Source organism: Sinohyriopsis cumingii, chromosome 3, assembly GCF_028554795.1.
Source record: "Sinohyriopsis cumingii isolate HCF-2022 chromosome 3, ASM2855479v2, whole genome shotgun sequence".
In the NCBI taxonomy this organism is placed as follows: domain Eukaryota; kingdom Metazoa; phylum Mollusca; class Bivalvia; order Unionida; family Unionidae; genus Sinohyriopsis; species Sinohyriopsis cumingii.
The window spans coordinates 31,301,710-31,314,887 of record NC_142963.1 but is presented as its reverse complement, the minus strand read 5'-3'; the positions used below and the strand labels follow the sequence as shown (position 1 = coordinate 31,314,887).

Genomic DNA, 13,178 nt, shown 5'->3' with positions numbered 1-13,178 from the left:
AGCTGTGGCGGCATAGAATAAGACTCATGACCAGAAATGTACAGGTTCGATTCCCACCATAAGATCAGCACAAATCTCGTATTCTCAAAACTTTCTGAGCATAAAGCGTAAGCTCAGAGTTTGAACATTTTGACATTCAGTACTTCAATAATAATAATAATAATAATAATAATAATAATAATAATAATAATAATATAAAGAAGAAGAAGAAGAACAACAACAACAACAAAAAGAATAACAACGACAACAACAACAACACAAGAAAACCATAATAAATTTGACTGACATATATATATATATATATATATATATATATATATATATATATATATATATATATATATATATATATATACTCATATATCTGCTAACATTGTATCTAATTTATGGGGCTTTCTGCTTTAGCTATAGCTTGGTGATCACAACGTTACGGGGCCTTATTTTCTACCGTCTTTGATCCTAGGCACTGTATTTTACTTGTCGGCGGTGTTAACACATTAACCCCTAGACGACTTTACGGGGCAGGATGTAGTAGCCTACTGCCGAGCTGCTCTGTAGCATCATGGTCATGCATGATACACTAAAGTGGGTGGTATTATAGAAAGGTAGACAGATGTAGCTCTACAATGATACCAAATATACTAGAATATCTAGTTGCACTACAAAATACAGATAGAAAAACCTCATTTTTTGGACCCGACTTTTTTTTACCCAAAATTCGACCGTGGTAGGAATCCGATTTTCTGTCCGGATTTTAGACTTTTTGGTCTCAGATCTAAGGCAAACCGGTATGAACTGCAAACAGACAGATGAGCCTTTGCAAAAAGTAGGATAAGATAGGCATTTGGAATAAAGAGTGGTCTCCATACAAAAATAATGGCTCCGTTTAGCAAAAAAAAAAAAAAAAAAAGAACTCCAACTTTTACCCTTCTGCTCATGCGCGAGTCAACTAGCCAACGAAAAACGATGTTTCTAACACAACTAGGCAGTATGTTATTGAAAGATGACCGGGGATTTGGTGTTTTCAAATCTATTCAGAAATAGCTTTCAAAATGTGTTTCCTACTCGATTTTCAGGCAAAAATGACAAAAAACTCCAGGGGTTAATGTGTTAAGGATGAAGAATAGTCCACCTTGATGCGTTCTCGCAAGGGGCAACCAAATGAGCGCATCACTTTTTTTTGGTTGCGTTCAGTGATGTTGTTAACACTGACAGTGTCACGGACTCCTGTTTTAGGGCTTTTATATGACTCGGTACGAAATGAGGACACTGGGCCCCCAAAACATAATTTCTATATTCCTGAAGAAATTCTGTGAAATAATTATATACAAGTTTGTTTTTAAAACCAATTTAATAAACAAAATACAATCTACTTTAATAATAATCTGTTTTAAACAAACTCCAATATGTTCGCCCCCCCCCCCCGCTTGCTAAGGCTGCTACTATATAGATAGATAGACCAATGGATAGATAGATAGATAGATAGACAGAGTATCGCGTGGTATTATTTATTTAATATACACTCAGTTGAGGCAGACGTGTGTGCCTATATTGTCTATTCTCTACCTCATATTTATCTGAGAGAAAATATGTCAATAAAAGAAATATGTACAGATTAGGCATACTAATTAGTTACATGTATACAAAAGCTGACCTATGATGTTGTTCGCTTTTCTTGCTCAGCATGTTACCTTTCACCTGCTCACACCTGTTACAGCCAGTTCATTTAATACATGATGTGACGGATTATACGCCAGACGTATTGGGACACTAAGTTTTGTTTTTGTCCATGTGACTTTCAATCTGGACAAATGTTATCACTGATGATAAAAGAAGATTTAATTGAATTTGACATTAATGAAATAAGCTGATTAGAATAATATTTAGCGAGTTGTTTGCATTTTGTGTTCATGATCAAACTACATTAGTCTTCACAGTGAAAACGTTAAATATTCATGTTTCCTAAGCTGGGTTTTAAATTTGTATTTGATGAGGGCATCCTGCAAACAGACTGAAAAATGGTGTTGTTATTGTAGGGTTTAACGCCATTTTTCAGCACACGATAGGGTATACATGGCGGCCAGTATTAATGTTGGAGGAAGAACCTGTGAAAACCCCGGAAAGAACCACCGACCCTCGAGAAGCTACTGGGAAGCTTTCTCCCATACCCACATTAGCCTAATCCGAGACTCAAACCCACGCAGACAGAGGTGATTTGGCAGTGATTCGTAACGGAGAGCGCTTTAGACCACTCGGCCACTCGGGGACCCCTGAAAAATGTTAACTGTTGAATGGAATGTGTGGCGTGACTAGTTTTACTTCGTTATCCAATCTAATTAAAATCGAGATTTCTAACATGACTTAATATAAGTAGATTTCAGTCATAAATAGATCGTCCATGGCGTGACGAGTTGCATTCAATGTGTGGCCTGACTAGCTTTATTCAGTGTGGTTCGGCCGGTTGTATTCAGAGTGTTGCCTGACTAGTATTAAAACTAGTCGTATTCATTGTGTGGCCTGACTAGCCGTATTTGATGTGTGGCTCGACCATTTGTATCCAGTGTATGGCTGACTACATGTACCTGTAGTACAACCAGTTGTATTCAGTGGGTGTCCTGACTAGATGTATCAGTGTGTGGCTCGACCGTTTGTATTCAGTGTATAGCCTGACCGTTTGTATTAAGACTAGTTGTATTGAGATTGTGTCCTGATTAGCTGTATTCAGTGCAATCTGATCAAAATCAGGTGTCCACTGTCTTACGTTAAGACCTGAAGCGACCACGTAGGGGTCAAGTTCTGGTCACGAATATTATTAACGTAATCGTTAATTTTATCAGTCAATCAGATGAAGTATGATGCCTTCGTGCCTGGGAGACTTAGCAGTATGACTGAAGAGCATCAATGCATGCTGAACGATTTGATTCACTTTCAAATTTCTGAAAGCTGCATTTCTGTTGGCTAAACGAATTCAAAGGTCACCAGAACATGACCTCTAAGCGGTCGCTGTCAGATCTTCATATAGGACAGTGGAAGATCTGATTTTATTCAGATTATATTCACTGTGTCACTGTGTCCAGACTAGTTTAATTGAAACGAGTATTCTCATTGTCTTGACTAGTTTTGTTCAGTGTACTGTCTGACTATTTGTATTCAGAGTGGGCCTGACTAGCTCGGTTAAGACTTTGGCCTGGCTATATTGAATTTAGTGTGTGGTCTGACCAGTTATATTTAGTGTTTAGCCTCACTCGTTGGATTTAGTGTATAGGGCGACGAGTTGTATTCCTTGTGTGGCCTAACTAGTTGTATTCAATGCGTGATCGAGTCTAATTAAAATCGAGATCTCCGATATCCGATATAAATTAGTATAAGTTAAACCAAATTTATGCAAGACTGTGTATGGCCTGAATAGAAGTATTACTTGTGAGGCTTGACTAGTTGTAGTAAATGTGTGAACTGACTAGGAGTATTAATTGTGTTTGGCCTGACTAGTTGTAGTTAGTGTGTGGCCTGAATAGTTGTAGTTAGTGTGTGGCCTGAATAGTTGTAATTAGTTGTGTGGTCCGAATAGTTGTAGTTAGTTGTGTGGCCTGACTAGTTGTAATTAGTGTGTGGCCCGAATAGTAGTATTAATTGTGGCCTGAATAGTTGTATTAGTTGTGTGGTCTGACTAGTTGTAGTTAGTGTGTGGCCTGACTAGTTGTAGTTAGTTGTGTGGCCTGAATAGTTGTAGTTAGTGTGCTTCCTGGCTAGTAATATTAATTGTGTGGCCTGACTAGCTGTAGTTAGTGTGTTGCCCGGCTAGTAGTATTAATTGTGTGGCCTGACTAATTGTAGTCAGTGTGTGGCCTGAGTAGTAGTATTAATTGTGGCCTGACTAATTGTAGTCAGTGTGTGACTTGAATAGTAGTATTAATTGTGGCCTGACTAATTGTAGTTAGTGTGTGGCCTGAGTAGTAGTATTAATTGTGGCCTGAATAGCTGTATTAGTTGTGTGGCCTGACTAGTTGTAGTTAGTGTGTGGCCTGACTAGTTGTAATTAGTTGTGTGGTCTGACTAGTTGTAGTTAGTGTGTGGCCTGACCAGTTGTAGTTAGTTGTGTGGCCTGAATAGTTGTAGTTAGAGTGTATCCTGACTAGTTGTAGTTAGTGTGTGGCCTGAATAGTAGTATTAACTGTGGCCTAAATAGTTGTATTTGTTGTGTGGTCTGACTAATTGTAGTTAGTGTGTAGCCTGAATAGTTGTATTAGTTGTGTGGCTTGAATAGTTTTAGTTAGTATGCTGCCTGGCTAGTAATATTAATTGTGTGGCCTGACTAGCTGTAGTTAGTGTGTTGCCCGACTAGTAGAATTAATTGTGTGGCCTGACTAACTGTAGTCAGTGTGTGGCCTGAGTAGTAGTATTAACTGTGGCCTGACTAATTGTAGTCAGTGTGTGGCCTGAATAGTAGTATTAATTGTGGCCTGACTAATTGTAGCTAGTGTGTGGCCTGAGTAGTAGTATTAATTGTGGCCTGACTAATTGTAGTCAGTGTGTGGCCTAAGTAGTAGTATTAATTGTGGCCTCACTAATGAACTGACTAGTTCAATGTGTGATTTGACTTAGTGCCTTCGATGTGATGCCCAACTAGAATATTCAGTGTGTGTCGCCAGACTAGTTTTATTCCGTGTGTTTCGTCGGTTCCATACGAAGTAAGTAGGAGTTTGAGGATTTTTGTTATCAGGGAATGTTACTGCTGAGAGATTTGGATGATGCTTGGATGATACGAATACTGCTGAGAGATTTGGATTATGTTTGGATGATACTAATACTGTGAGAGATTTTGATTATGTCTGGATGATACAGATACTATTGAGAGATTTGGGTGATGTCTGTATGATACGAGTACTGTGAGGGATTTGGATTATGTCTGGATGATACAAATACTGCTGAGGGATTTGGATTATATCTGGATGATACGCATACTGGGAGAGATTTGGATGAGTCTGGATGATATTCAGATAATTGACAGTAACAAGACAAACCAATTCACGAATCCCCTTGCCAGTTTGAAAATCAAAATTTAAATGTCTTTGTCAACAAAAAAGTAAAATTTAAGTTCAGAAAGGCATCTGTATTCTATCTATTAGGGTATCTGTATTCCATCTGTAGGGTATCTCTTTTCCGTCTATTTAAAGTAAACCCCGCTGACCTAATCCTCTCAAAACAGATTAAATAGGAAGCGATGATTATGTCACTTCAGCTAAATTTAATTTGTCATCATTTATGTCCTGTATGAATATTTATCTTTATATAAGGTTACAAGTGGTAATAAAAAAAAGGAAAAGGACATATAACAACTGTCCGGCATGGACACTTCTTTATATATAAGGTTACAATTTATCAATAAAATAAGTGAAGGACATATGAACACTCCCCTAAACGGACATGTGTCTTTATATAAAGCTTCAAGTCAGAATATAAATAAGCAATGTCCTGTATTGACAGGTGTCTAAATAAAAAGTTACAATTCCTTATGAAAATAAGTAAAAGGACGCATAAACTCTGTCCTGTATGAGCTGTTCTTTATATAGAGGTATCTTCTATCATCAGTTTTGACATGTATTCATGACACCACTTATACTAATTTCTGAAATGCAGCTAAATATTTTGTCAATTGTGCCAATAAATTTCTTTTTAAACAAATCAAGAAAAACACTATTCCATGAAAATTTGCTAATGATTCAGCAAATGTTGTCAACCTGCTTGTACCATCAAAAATGTATAATGTATTTGCATGTTTTAGTAAAAAAAAAAAAAACCATAAGGCCATCTGTGCTATTCATTGTAGCAATCCATATTTTGTATGTCATAGAGTCAATACAAATGTCCTTTCATCGTAATGTGTCATGTATAATTGCAGGTGATTTTGCTATGTTGGTTTAAAAAAAGCAACATACAGTAAAAACAAATCCGTACTGTGTGCAGAGGGAGAGATATTTACTGATAAATGTGAAAATCTAAATTTCTGCACTTACGAGATAGAGTCTAATTATATCAAAACCGAGGAACTTTACCTGATGTAAATATTTTTCACTTCCACTTCCTACCCATATTTGCATATACATCAGCCTCACATTTCTTTTCTTATATCACATCCCATTGTTAAATTAAAAGAAGTCGCAAAAATCCGAGTTGGTAGAATGTCGAACTCATAACTGAAGTGTCGCTGGTTCGAAACCCGTCCTAGCCAGTCATGTCATGTGCCTCTGTGTCTTTGGGAAAGGCAAATAGTGATTAATTCATTTGGCGCGTTAAAACATACAATAATGTGTTTGTAGTAACTACATCCCTGACAAAGCAACAATTTAATTTATCTTTATTACCCCCAACCCCAAACCCCACCCAATTGGACAATTCCCTTTACCAAGCAGAATCATTCCAGCTCTCAAATGTTAGTTTTAACCGTTTTTATCTACATCACGTGATACCTACCTAATTATTATGGATAATGTCTCATTCCTATTCTACATTTTTGGCAAGCAAAATGAGAGACAAAAATAGAAAAACTCACTGAAGCACATCAAGTAGATCCTAATCCATAAACTATTATGGAAAAACTACTAAAGTGAAGAAAAAAATCTGAATCACCATTTCTACTGCAGAAACGTTTTTCACGCGTATATATGCTACAGCTGTCATATGTTACAGCATGGTACGGTTAAACAAAATTCATCGCATTCCAAAAAGACAGTCTATTCCACAAAAATTAGGACATTCATTTATCTTCCTCAGCCTAAAACTATTGTAGATATAGTTACAGATCTGAAGCTATCTCTGTGTATATACCTGTAGTTAAAATTCGTCCGAAACAGGAATCTGTCTCGAAGGTAAAGACCCAGAAGTGCGCAAGAACTCGTTCGCTTGTCAAGCAGATTGTAACACCCGCCACTGAGAGCGTGTTTTTTATTTTTTTTATAGAGTTGCAGGGTTTATTATACAAGTAGTTATATAAATTGACAGAGAGGAAAGCGCCTGTCAGTTTATACCACATTACATTTTGTTATATGATTGCATATTAGTGCAATTACATGGTTTTGATTCCTGTCTGGAACGAATTACAGCTTTCAAACCTTTTGGATTATATTTCTCTCTCTCTCTCTCTCTCTCTCTCTCTCGCGTGGATGCAGCTATATGGATGCACATCATATAGAGCACGCTTGTAGCACACATACAATGACGTCACGTCATACTTATATGTAGCTACGTCCATTATTCTTTCAGTAAGTACTGTCATTAGCATCATTTTTCACTTTAAAATGCTAGGACTAGCCGATTAGCTGATGCAATTCAACCTGTTAATTAAATACAAGAGATCTAAAAAATTAAAAGATTAATGAATGTGTAACATATGGTTGGAACATGTGAGATTTGTATTACTACTCTAATTTTTATGTTTTTTTTATTTGTGTTAACGTATACGCAGATGACTGCCCTGTTTTTATTTAATCAAATTTTTCTATCGTCTAAAGATGACACATCTTTAACAATACTTATTTGAACGCCAGTGATATAACTATAAGGTTTATTCTTGAAATTGCATATCATTGAACCCAGTTAGGAAGTGTTTGATCTATACAAATTGGCGACCTAACTAAACAGGAAGAAGTGATATAAACGGTGTACAAAACCTTTTTTTTCTTCTTTTTTTTATTTTCCTTTTTTTTTTTTTTTTTGGTGTGTGTGAATCAGATCTGCAAACTGCATAATGATCCATGAAAGCAAGATAGGATTCAGAGACAATAACAGGATACCCATGATCGTAAGGGTACACGATCCTCAGACTCATGTATATATTTACCGTATATGCTTTAGGACGATGCGCTGGCAGACACGAGTCCATGCAGTTGGCTTGGACTCGTACAACAAACAACACGGACCCTAATCTGGTGGCGTGCTTTCCAAAGGCAGATCAGAGTCTGTGTTCATTGTAATTTGGTCGAACTTGTATTATTGTATAAGAAGATATATGTAATGTCTTTTTGTTCAGTTGAACTACTGGTACTCAGACAAATTCTTCACAATCAAAGACTGCAGCGAATATTTCTCTTAAATAATTTGTAATCTATTACGCGCGGGTTTGGGGGCCACGAGTGGCCGCGTGGTCTAAAACGCTCTCCGTTACGGATCACTGCCATCTCACCTCTGTCTGCGTAGGTTCGAGTCTCGGATTCGGCCAATGTGGGTATGTGAGAAAGCTTGTCAGTAGCTTCTCGAGGGTCGGTGGTTCTTTCCGGGGTTTTCCCGGGTTCTTCCTCCACTATTAATACTGGCCGCCATGTATAACCTATCGTGTGCTGAAAAATGGCGTTAAACCCTACAACAACAACGCGCGGGTTTAAAGTTAGTGTAACAGCCCTTACACCAAGACGAGTTTTATCAAAATATTACAATGTAAATTTTATTGATTAATGCCGGCTTACGTAAAATCTTAAATGCTCTTTAAAAAAGCTACATTTTCCAACATAAAACAAACTAAATACAAATTTGAGGCTCAGATATGGATTACTGGTTTTCATTAAGGTAAGTTCCTGAATTAAAAAAAAATATTAAATAGGGATTTTTTTTAAAACTGTGATCAAACGTATTTGCTGATAAATGTCTCTTTCCATTCATATTCCAACAGAGAGCATCAATAACAAAGGAGGCAAATGTTTTAAAAGAGGAACTGAAGAAAAATAGTGTCAGCACTCATTTTTGGTGGGAGACATTGTGTTTCCCTAGTAATTTTGAGAGTGTAATTAATCAACATGTAACTAAAAAAGGTTCCTAAATAAGACATTCGGAACTTCTCAGCCAATTTTACAGATCATACCTGTTGCATATATTGTGTCTCGCAGAAATAGACAAGGTGGTCTGAATACCCAGTAAGAGGTGGAAACGATATTAATTGGACATAAAATGGCATATTTGGGTGATTACAGTGTTTTTATGTAATCTTCATCAGTCAAACTTGTCAAAGTGATTTTTTTTAAAACGAATAATGATTCAAATTTGTCGTTACGATTGGAGAAAAAAAGTTTTTTTTAAGAACAAAAGAAAATGCAGGCAAAAATAAATCCATCCTCAGTTGTATGACAATATATGCTACCTACGTTTTAAGATGTTCAAATGAGCCCAAACAGCCATGTAATTATCTATACCTAACAGTACCAATTCCACAATATTAAATGATTACAAATGAAGAATTTCCAATTTTAGCAAATAATTCCTGCTTTGTATATTCTCACTTAATCTTTCATTTTCCTAAGTAATTTCAGGGTATATAGACAAACAACATGCAAAATTCCCTAACAACAGTTACGCTTGGCTCTAATGTGATCACGTCAAAATTCATTTATCTTATACTCCTTTGATGGGTCAATATTAGATTAGTGCTTGATAGGATATTGACTTCCTTTCTTGGCAAATCAAGGCGTGGTTCCATTACTGCCACCCACATTTAACTGTAAGTGTAATCAGCTTACGCGGTAATTACCTGGACACACCTGATGGAGATGATATGTTATCTTAAATTACGGGCTTCAGTGACGTCTTGATGAGGATCATGAATTAAATTCCGCTGGGCATGGGATCAGAAGATGGGTGTAAGCTATCATGAAACATAATTTAAAACATCTGCGTATGTGTACTAAAAGAATGGCTTTGTAACAAACTCAGATTATATATGTATATTGTGTTGTTGTTTTTTTTTTTTTGTTTTTTTTTCTTGTTTGTTTCTGTTTAATTTCTTCTAATCATAGGAAAGGTTTAATTATGCACTTTGTGAGACCAGCTTTGTTTTTGAGGTCACCTGTGTGAAACTGATGCTCAACGCAAACAAACTATCAGCATACGTTGAAAAAGGCTATATGTTAAGAAATGAGCACACAATCACGTCTGAAATTATCCTGATTTCATTCCATCTACAGGTTTACTAAAACAACATCATATTGTATGTTTTGAATTTGCATCGTCATCGATGTATATGTATATAATGCAGATCATATGGCGAATAACAGTTCTTTCATGTGCACTAGATTCAGCAAGGGATAGCGTATGTCCGGGATTGATTAACTTTAGTCAAATAAAATGACAGCGAACAGTGCAAAACTAGGTTTTATAGACTAGTTTTGCACTGTTCACTGCATGAGAGAGAGAGAGAGAGAGAGAGAGAGAGAGAGAGAGAGAGAGAGAGAGAGAGACTTCCAACGTATTCAAATATGAATAGGTAATTAAACTCGGTATTTATTCTTTGAGAAGTGGAAGAAAGAGAATAAATTGTGAGATGGTAAAATTATTCGCTGAAATTCTCTACTGTCAGATATTACACGTAGACCCCAGACAGTATGATAAGAATTCTAAAATTACTGTACATCTGTAAATAGTGCCACGCGGCCCTTACATGGAATCATATAGGAGTTATAGGGAAATATGATGATTTATAGATACAATTCTCATGAACTGCTGACCCGACCCTTGCATGGGATCATATAGGAGTTATAGGGAAACATTATGATTTCTAGATACAATTCTAATGAACTGACCCGGCCCTTGCATGGAATCATATAGGAGTTATAGGGAAACATTATGACTTCTAAATACAATTCTAACGATCTGACCCGGCCCTTGTATGGAATCATATAGGAGTTATAGGGAAACATTATGATTTCTAGATACAGTTTTTTTGAACTGGGTATTTTACTTCCTTGTTTAGAACTGTCTGTTTTAAATAGGCAGTCGAGTAATTAGTAAACACAGAACACACGACACAATTTTTGCAGATTTTGTTGTGTCTCCAAGATATTCGAGAAGTGTCTGAATATGTAATATTTGGCTTGGTAACGAAAGATTAGAAAGCCTTTTTCACCAAGCAAACTCTTTTCAAAATCTGTCATCTAGTAAATTCTTGCATTTAAAAAAAAAGACTGTCACAGAGTTATTTCTTGTCTTTTCAGATGCATACAGTAGTTAAACACTTGCCGTAAATAAAATATTTCTGAGAATGTTTTGACAGTTTTCAGCGAGACGGTAGATCTGCTATAATTCAAACGTGCTGTACTCTTGTTTCTGATCGCAAATTTTGTAAGAGTGAACGGGATGTAGTGAATCGAATGTGATTCAGTGTAGACTATTCAGTGTTCAGTATAATGCAAGATACTCTGAACTCTTTCAACTAATTGTGTTTTTAAAAAAATCAACCAGGTACTGATAAAGATTTATGTTCTGCCGACCTTTGGAATCACGGGTCCGCTTATTTTATGTAGCCCTCAGATAAAGTGTTACATTTTATGTAGCCCTCAGATAAAGTGTTACATTTTATGTAGCCCTCAGATAAAGTGTTACATTTTATATTATAGATAGCTGGTTAGAAACGATGTGTTCAGAATAAAGCTGTTCATTTTCATAAACGTGAAAGCTGTAATTTGATTGGTGGATCGAAAGGGTCAAGAGAACAATACCACGTGTCGGTGTCCATCAGATCGTCCTTTAGGTCGGAGATCACGATTCTAATCACAGCTTCTTGTTGCAAAAAAGCATTAATCTGAAGGAAACAAATCATACCGCGTGACAAAATTACATCAGATTACCCCCATGACCCGTTCTGACACAGGACCCTATCTATCATACAATACAAGATTTTAGTATGATAGACGGGATCCTATGTCAGAACGGTCATGGGAGTAAACTGAGGTAATGTTTTCACTCGGCATGATTTTTTTCCTTAGATTGTTGCTTATTTTCAACATCAAGCTCCTGTCAAGCATCTGTGACTTTTATCAGATTGTCACTAATCTACAAAACAATATAATCAATATTAGCATCTAATTTTTGTTACAGAGAACTTTTTCTCGTTGAAATTTCAAACACTTTTGGTAAGTAAGAGAATTATAACTTTTGTACCTATAAATTAGGTATACACCTAAAAATAACAAGTGTACGTGTATTACAGACATTATAGAAAGCTATAAATAATCATAATTTTTTTGATTTATCATCAAATATCTATTAATGCACAGTGATATTTCACTGACCCTGCGCCCTGCAAGATAATCACCTGGTCTGTGTTTAAAAATTATAGCTTCGTTGCACATATTGATTTTTAAAAGGAATTTAAGATATAGTCGATAGCTATTGCCGAGCAAAACTCACTGTACTGAAATAATATTGTCTACAAAGTTCTGAATTAATACACAACTGTTTATTAACCCTACTGTTCATAATCGTCATTCAGTACACATAATGGTATGCTATGCCAATCTGACTCCATGTGTGTCATTTGTTTTAAATACATAAATCATCTATTGTGGTCAGTTATACATGCACGTTATTTTTTCATTATCTTTTTTCAATATCATTTTCTATCATGACGTATGGCAAGGTGATAGTTTTTTGGGATTTTGCAATTATTTGGAATCTAAATTCACTATTTTATTTGTTGGGTTAAATCATTTCATTTTAGACTACATCGTTTTATTTAATACAATGTCATTTGGAATCTGAATTCATCATTTTATTGGGCTAAATCATTTGATTTCATGTGTTGTAAATTCAATTAATAACAGGTCATTTGGAATCTGAATTCATCATTCCGTTGTGTTGTTTAAATCATTTCATTTAATACCACATCATTTGGAATCTGAATTCATCATTCCGTTGTGTTGTTTAAATCATTTCATTTAATACCACATCATTTGGAATCTGAATTCATCATTCCGTTGTGTTGTTTAAACCATTTCATTTAATACCACATCATTTGGAATCTGAATTCATCATTCCGTTGTGTTGTTGTAATAATTTCATTTAATACCTAGTCATTTTGAATCTATATTCGTTTAATTTGTTGGGTTAAATCAGTTCATTTTAGACTACATCGTTTTATTTAATACCACGCTATTTGGAAGCAGATTTCATACTCCATTTTGTTCTTTTAATAATTTCATTTAATACCACGTCATTTGGAATATGAATTCATCATTTCATTTGTTGGGTTAAATCACTTAATTTCATACTGCATCATTTCATTTAATACCACGTAATTTGAAATCTAAATTCATCATTCTGTTTTTTCTTTTTGTTTTATATATATATATATATATATAATCATTTCATTGAACACTATATCATTTGGAATTTGGATTTTTCTTTTCATGTTCTGGGTC

At 35.5% G+C, this 13,178-nt stretch overlaps 1 protein-coding gene across 1 annotated transcript in view; it reads left to right on the top strand.

Annotated features, from left to right (window-relative positions):
• Positions 1-13,178, top strand: part of LOC149802631 (BAR/IMD domain-containing adapter protein 2-like) — a 111,430-nt gene that overhangs the window by 17,283 nt on the left and 80,969 nt on the right. The window lies entirely within an intron of this gene.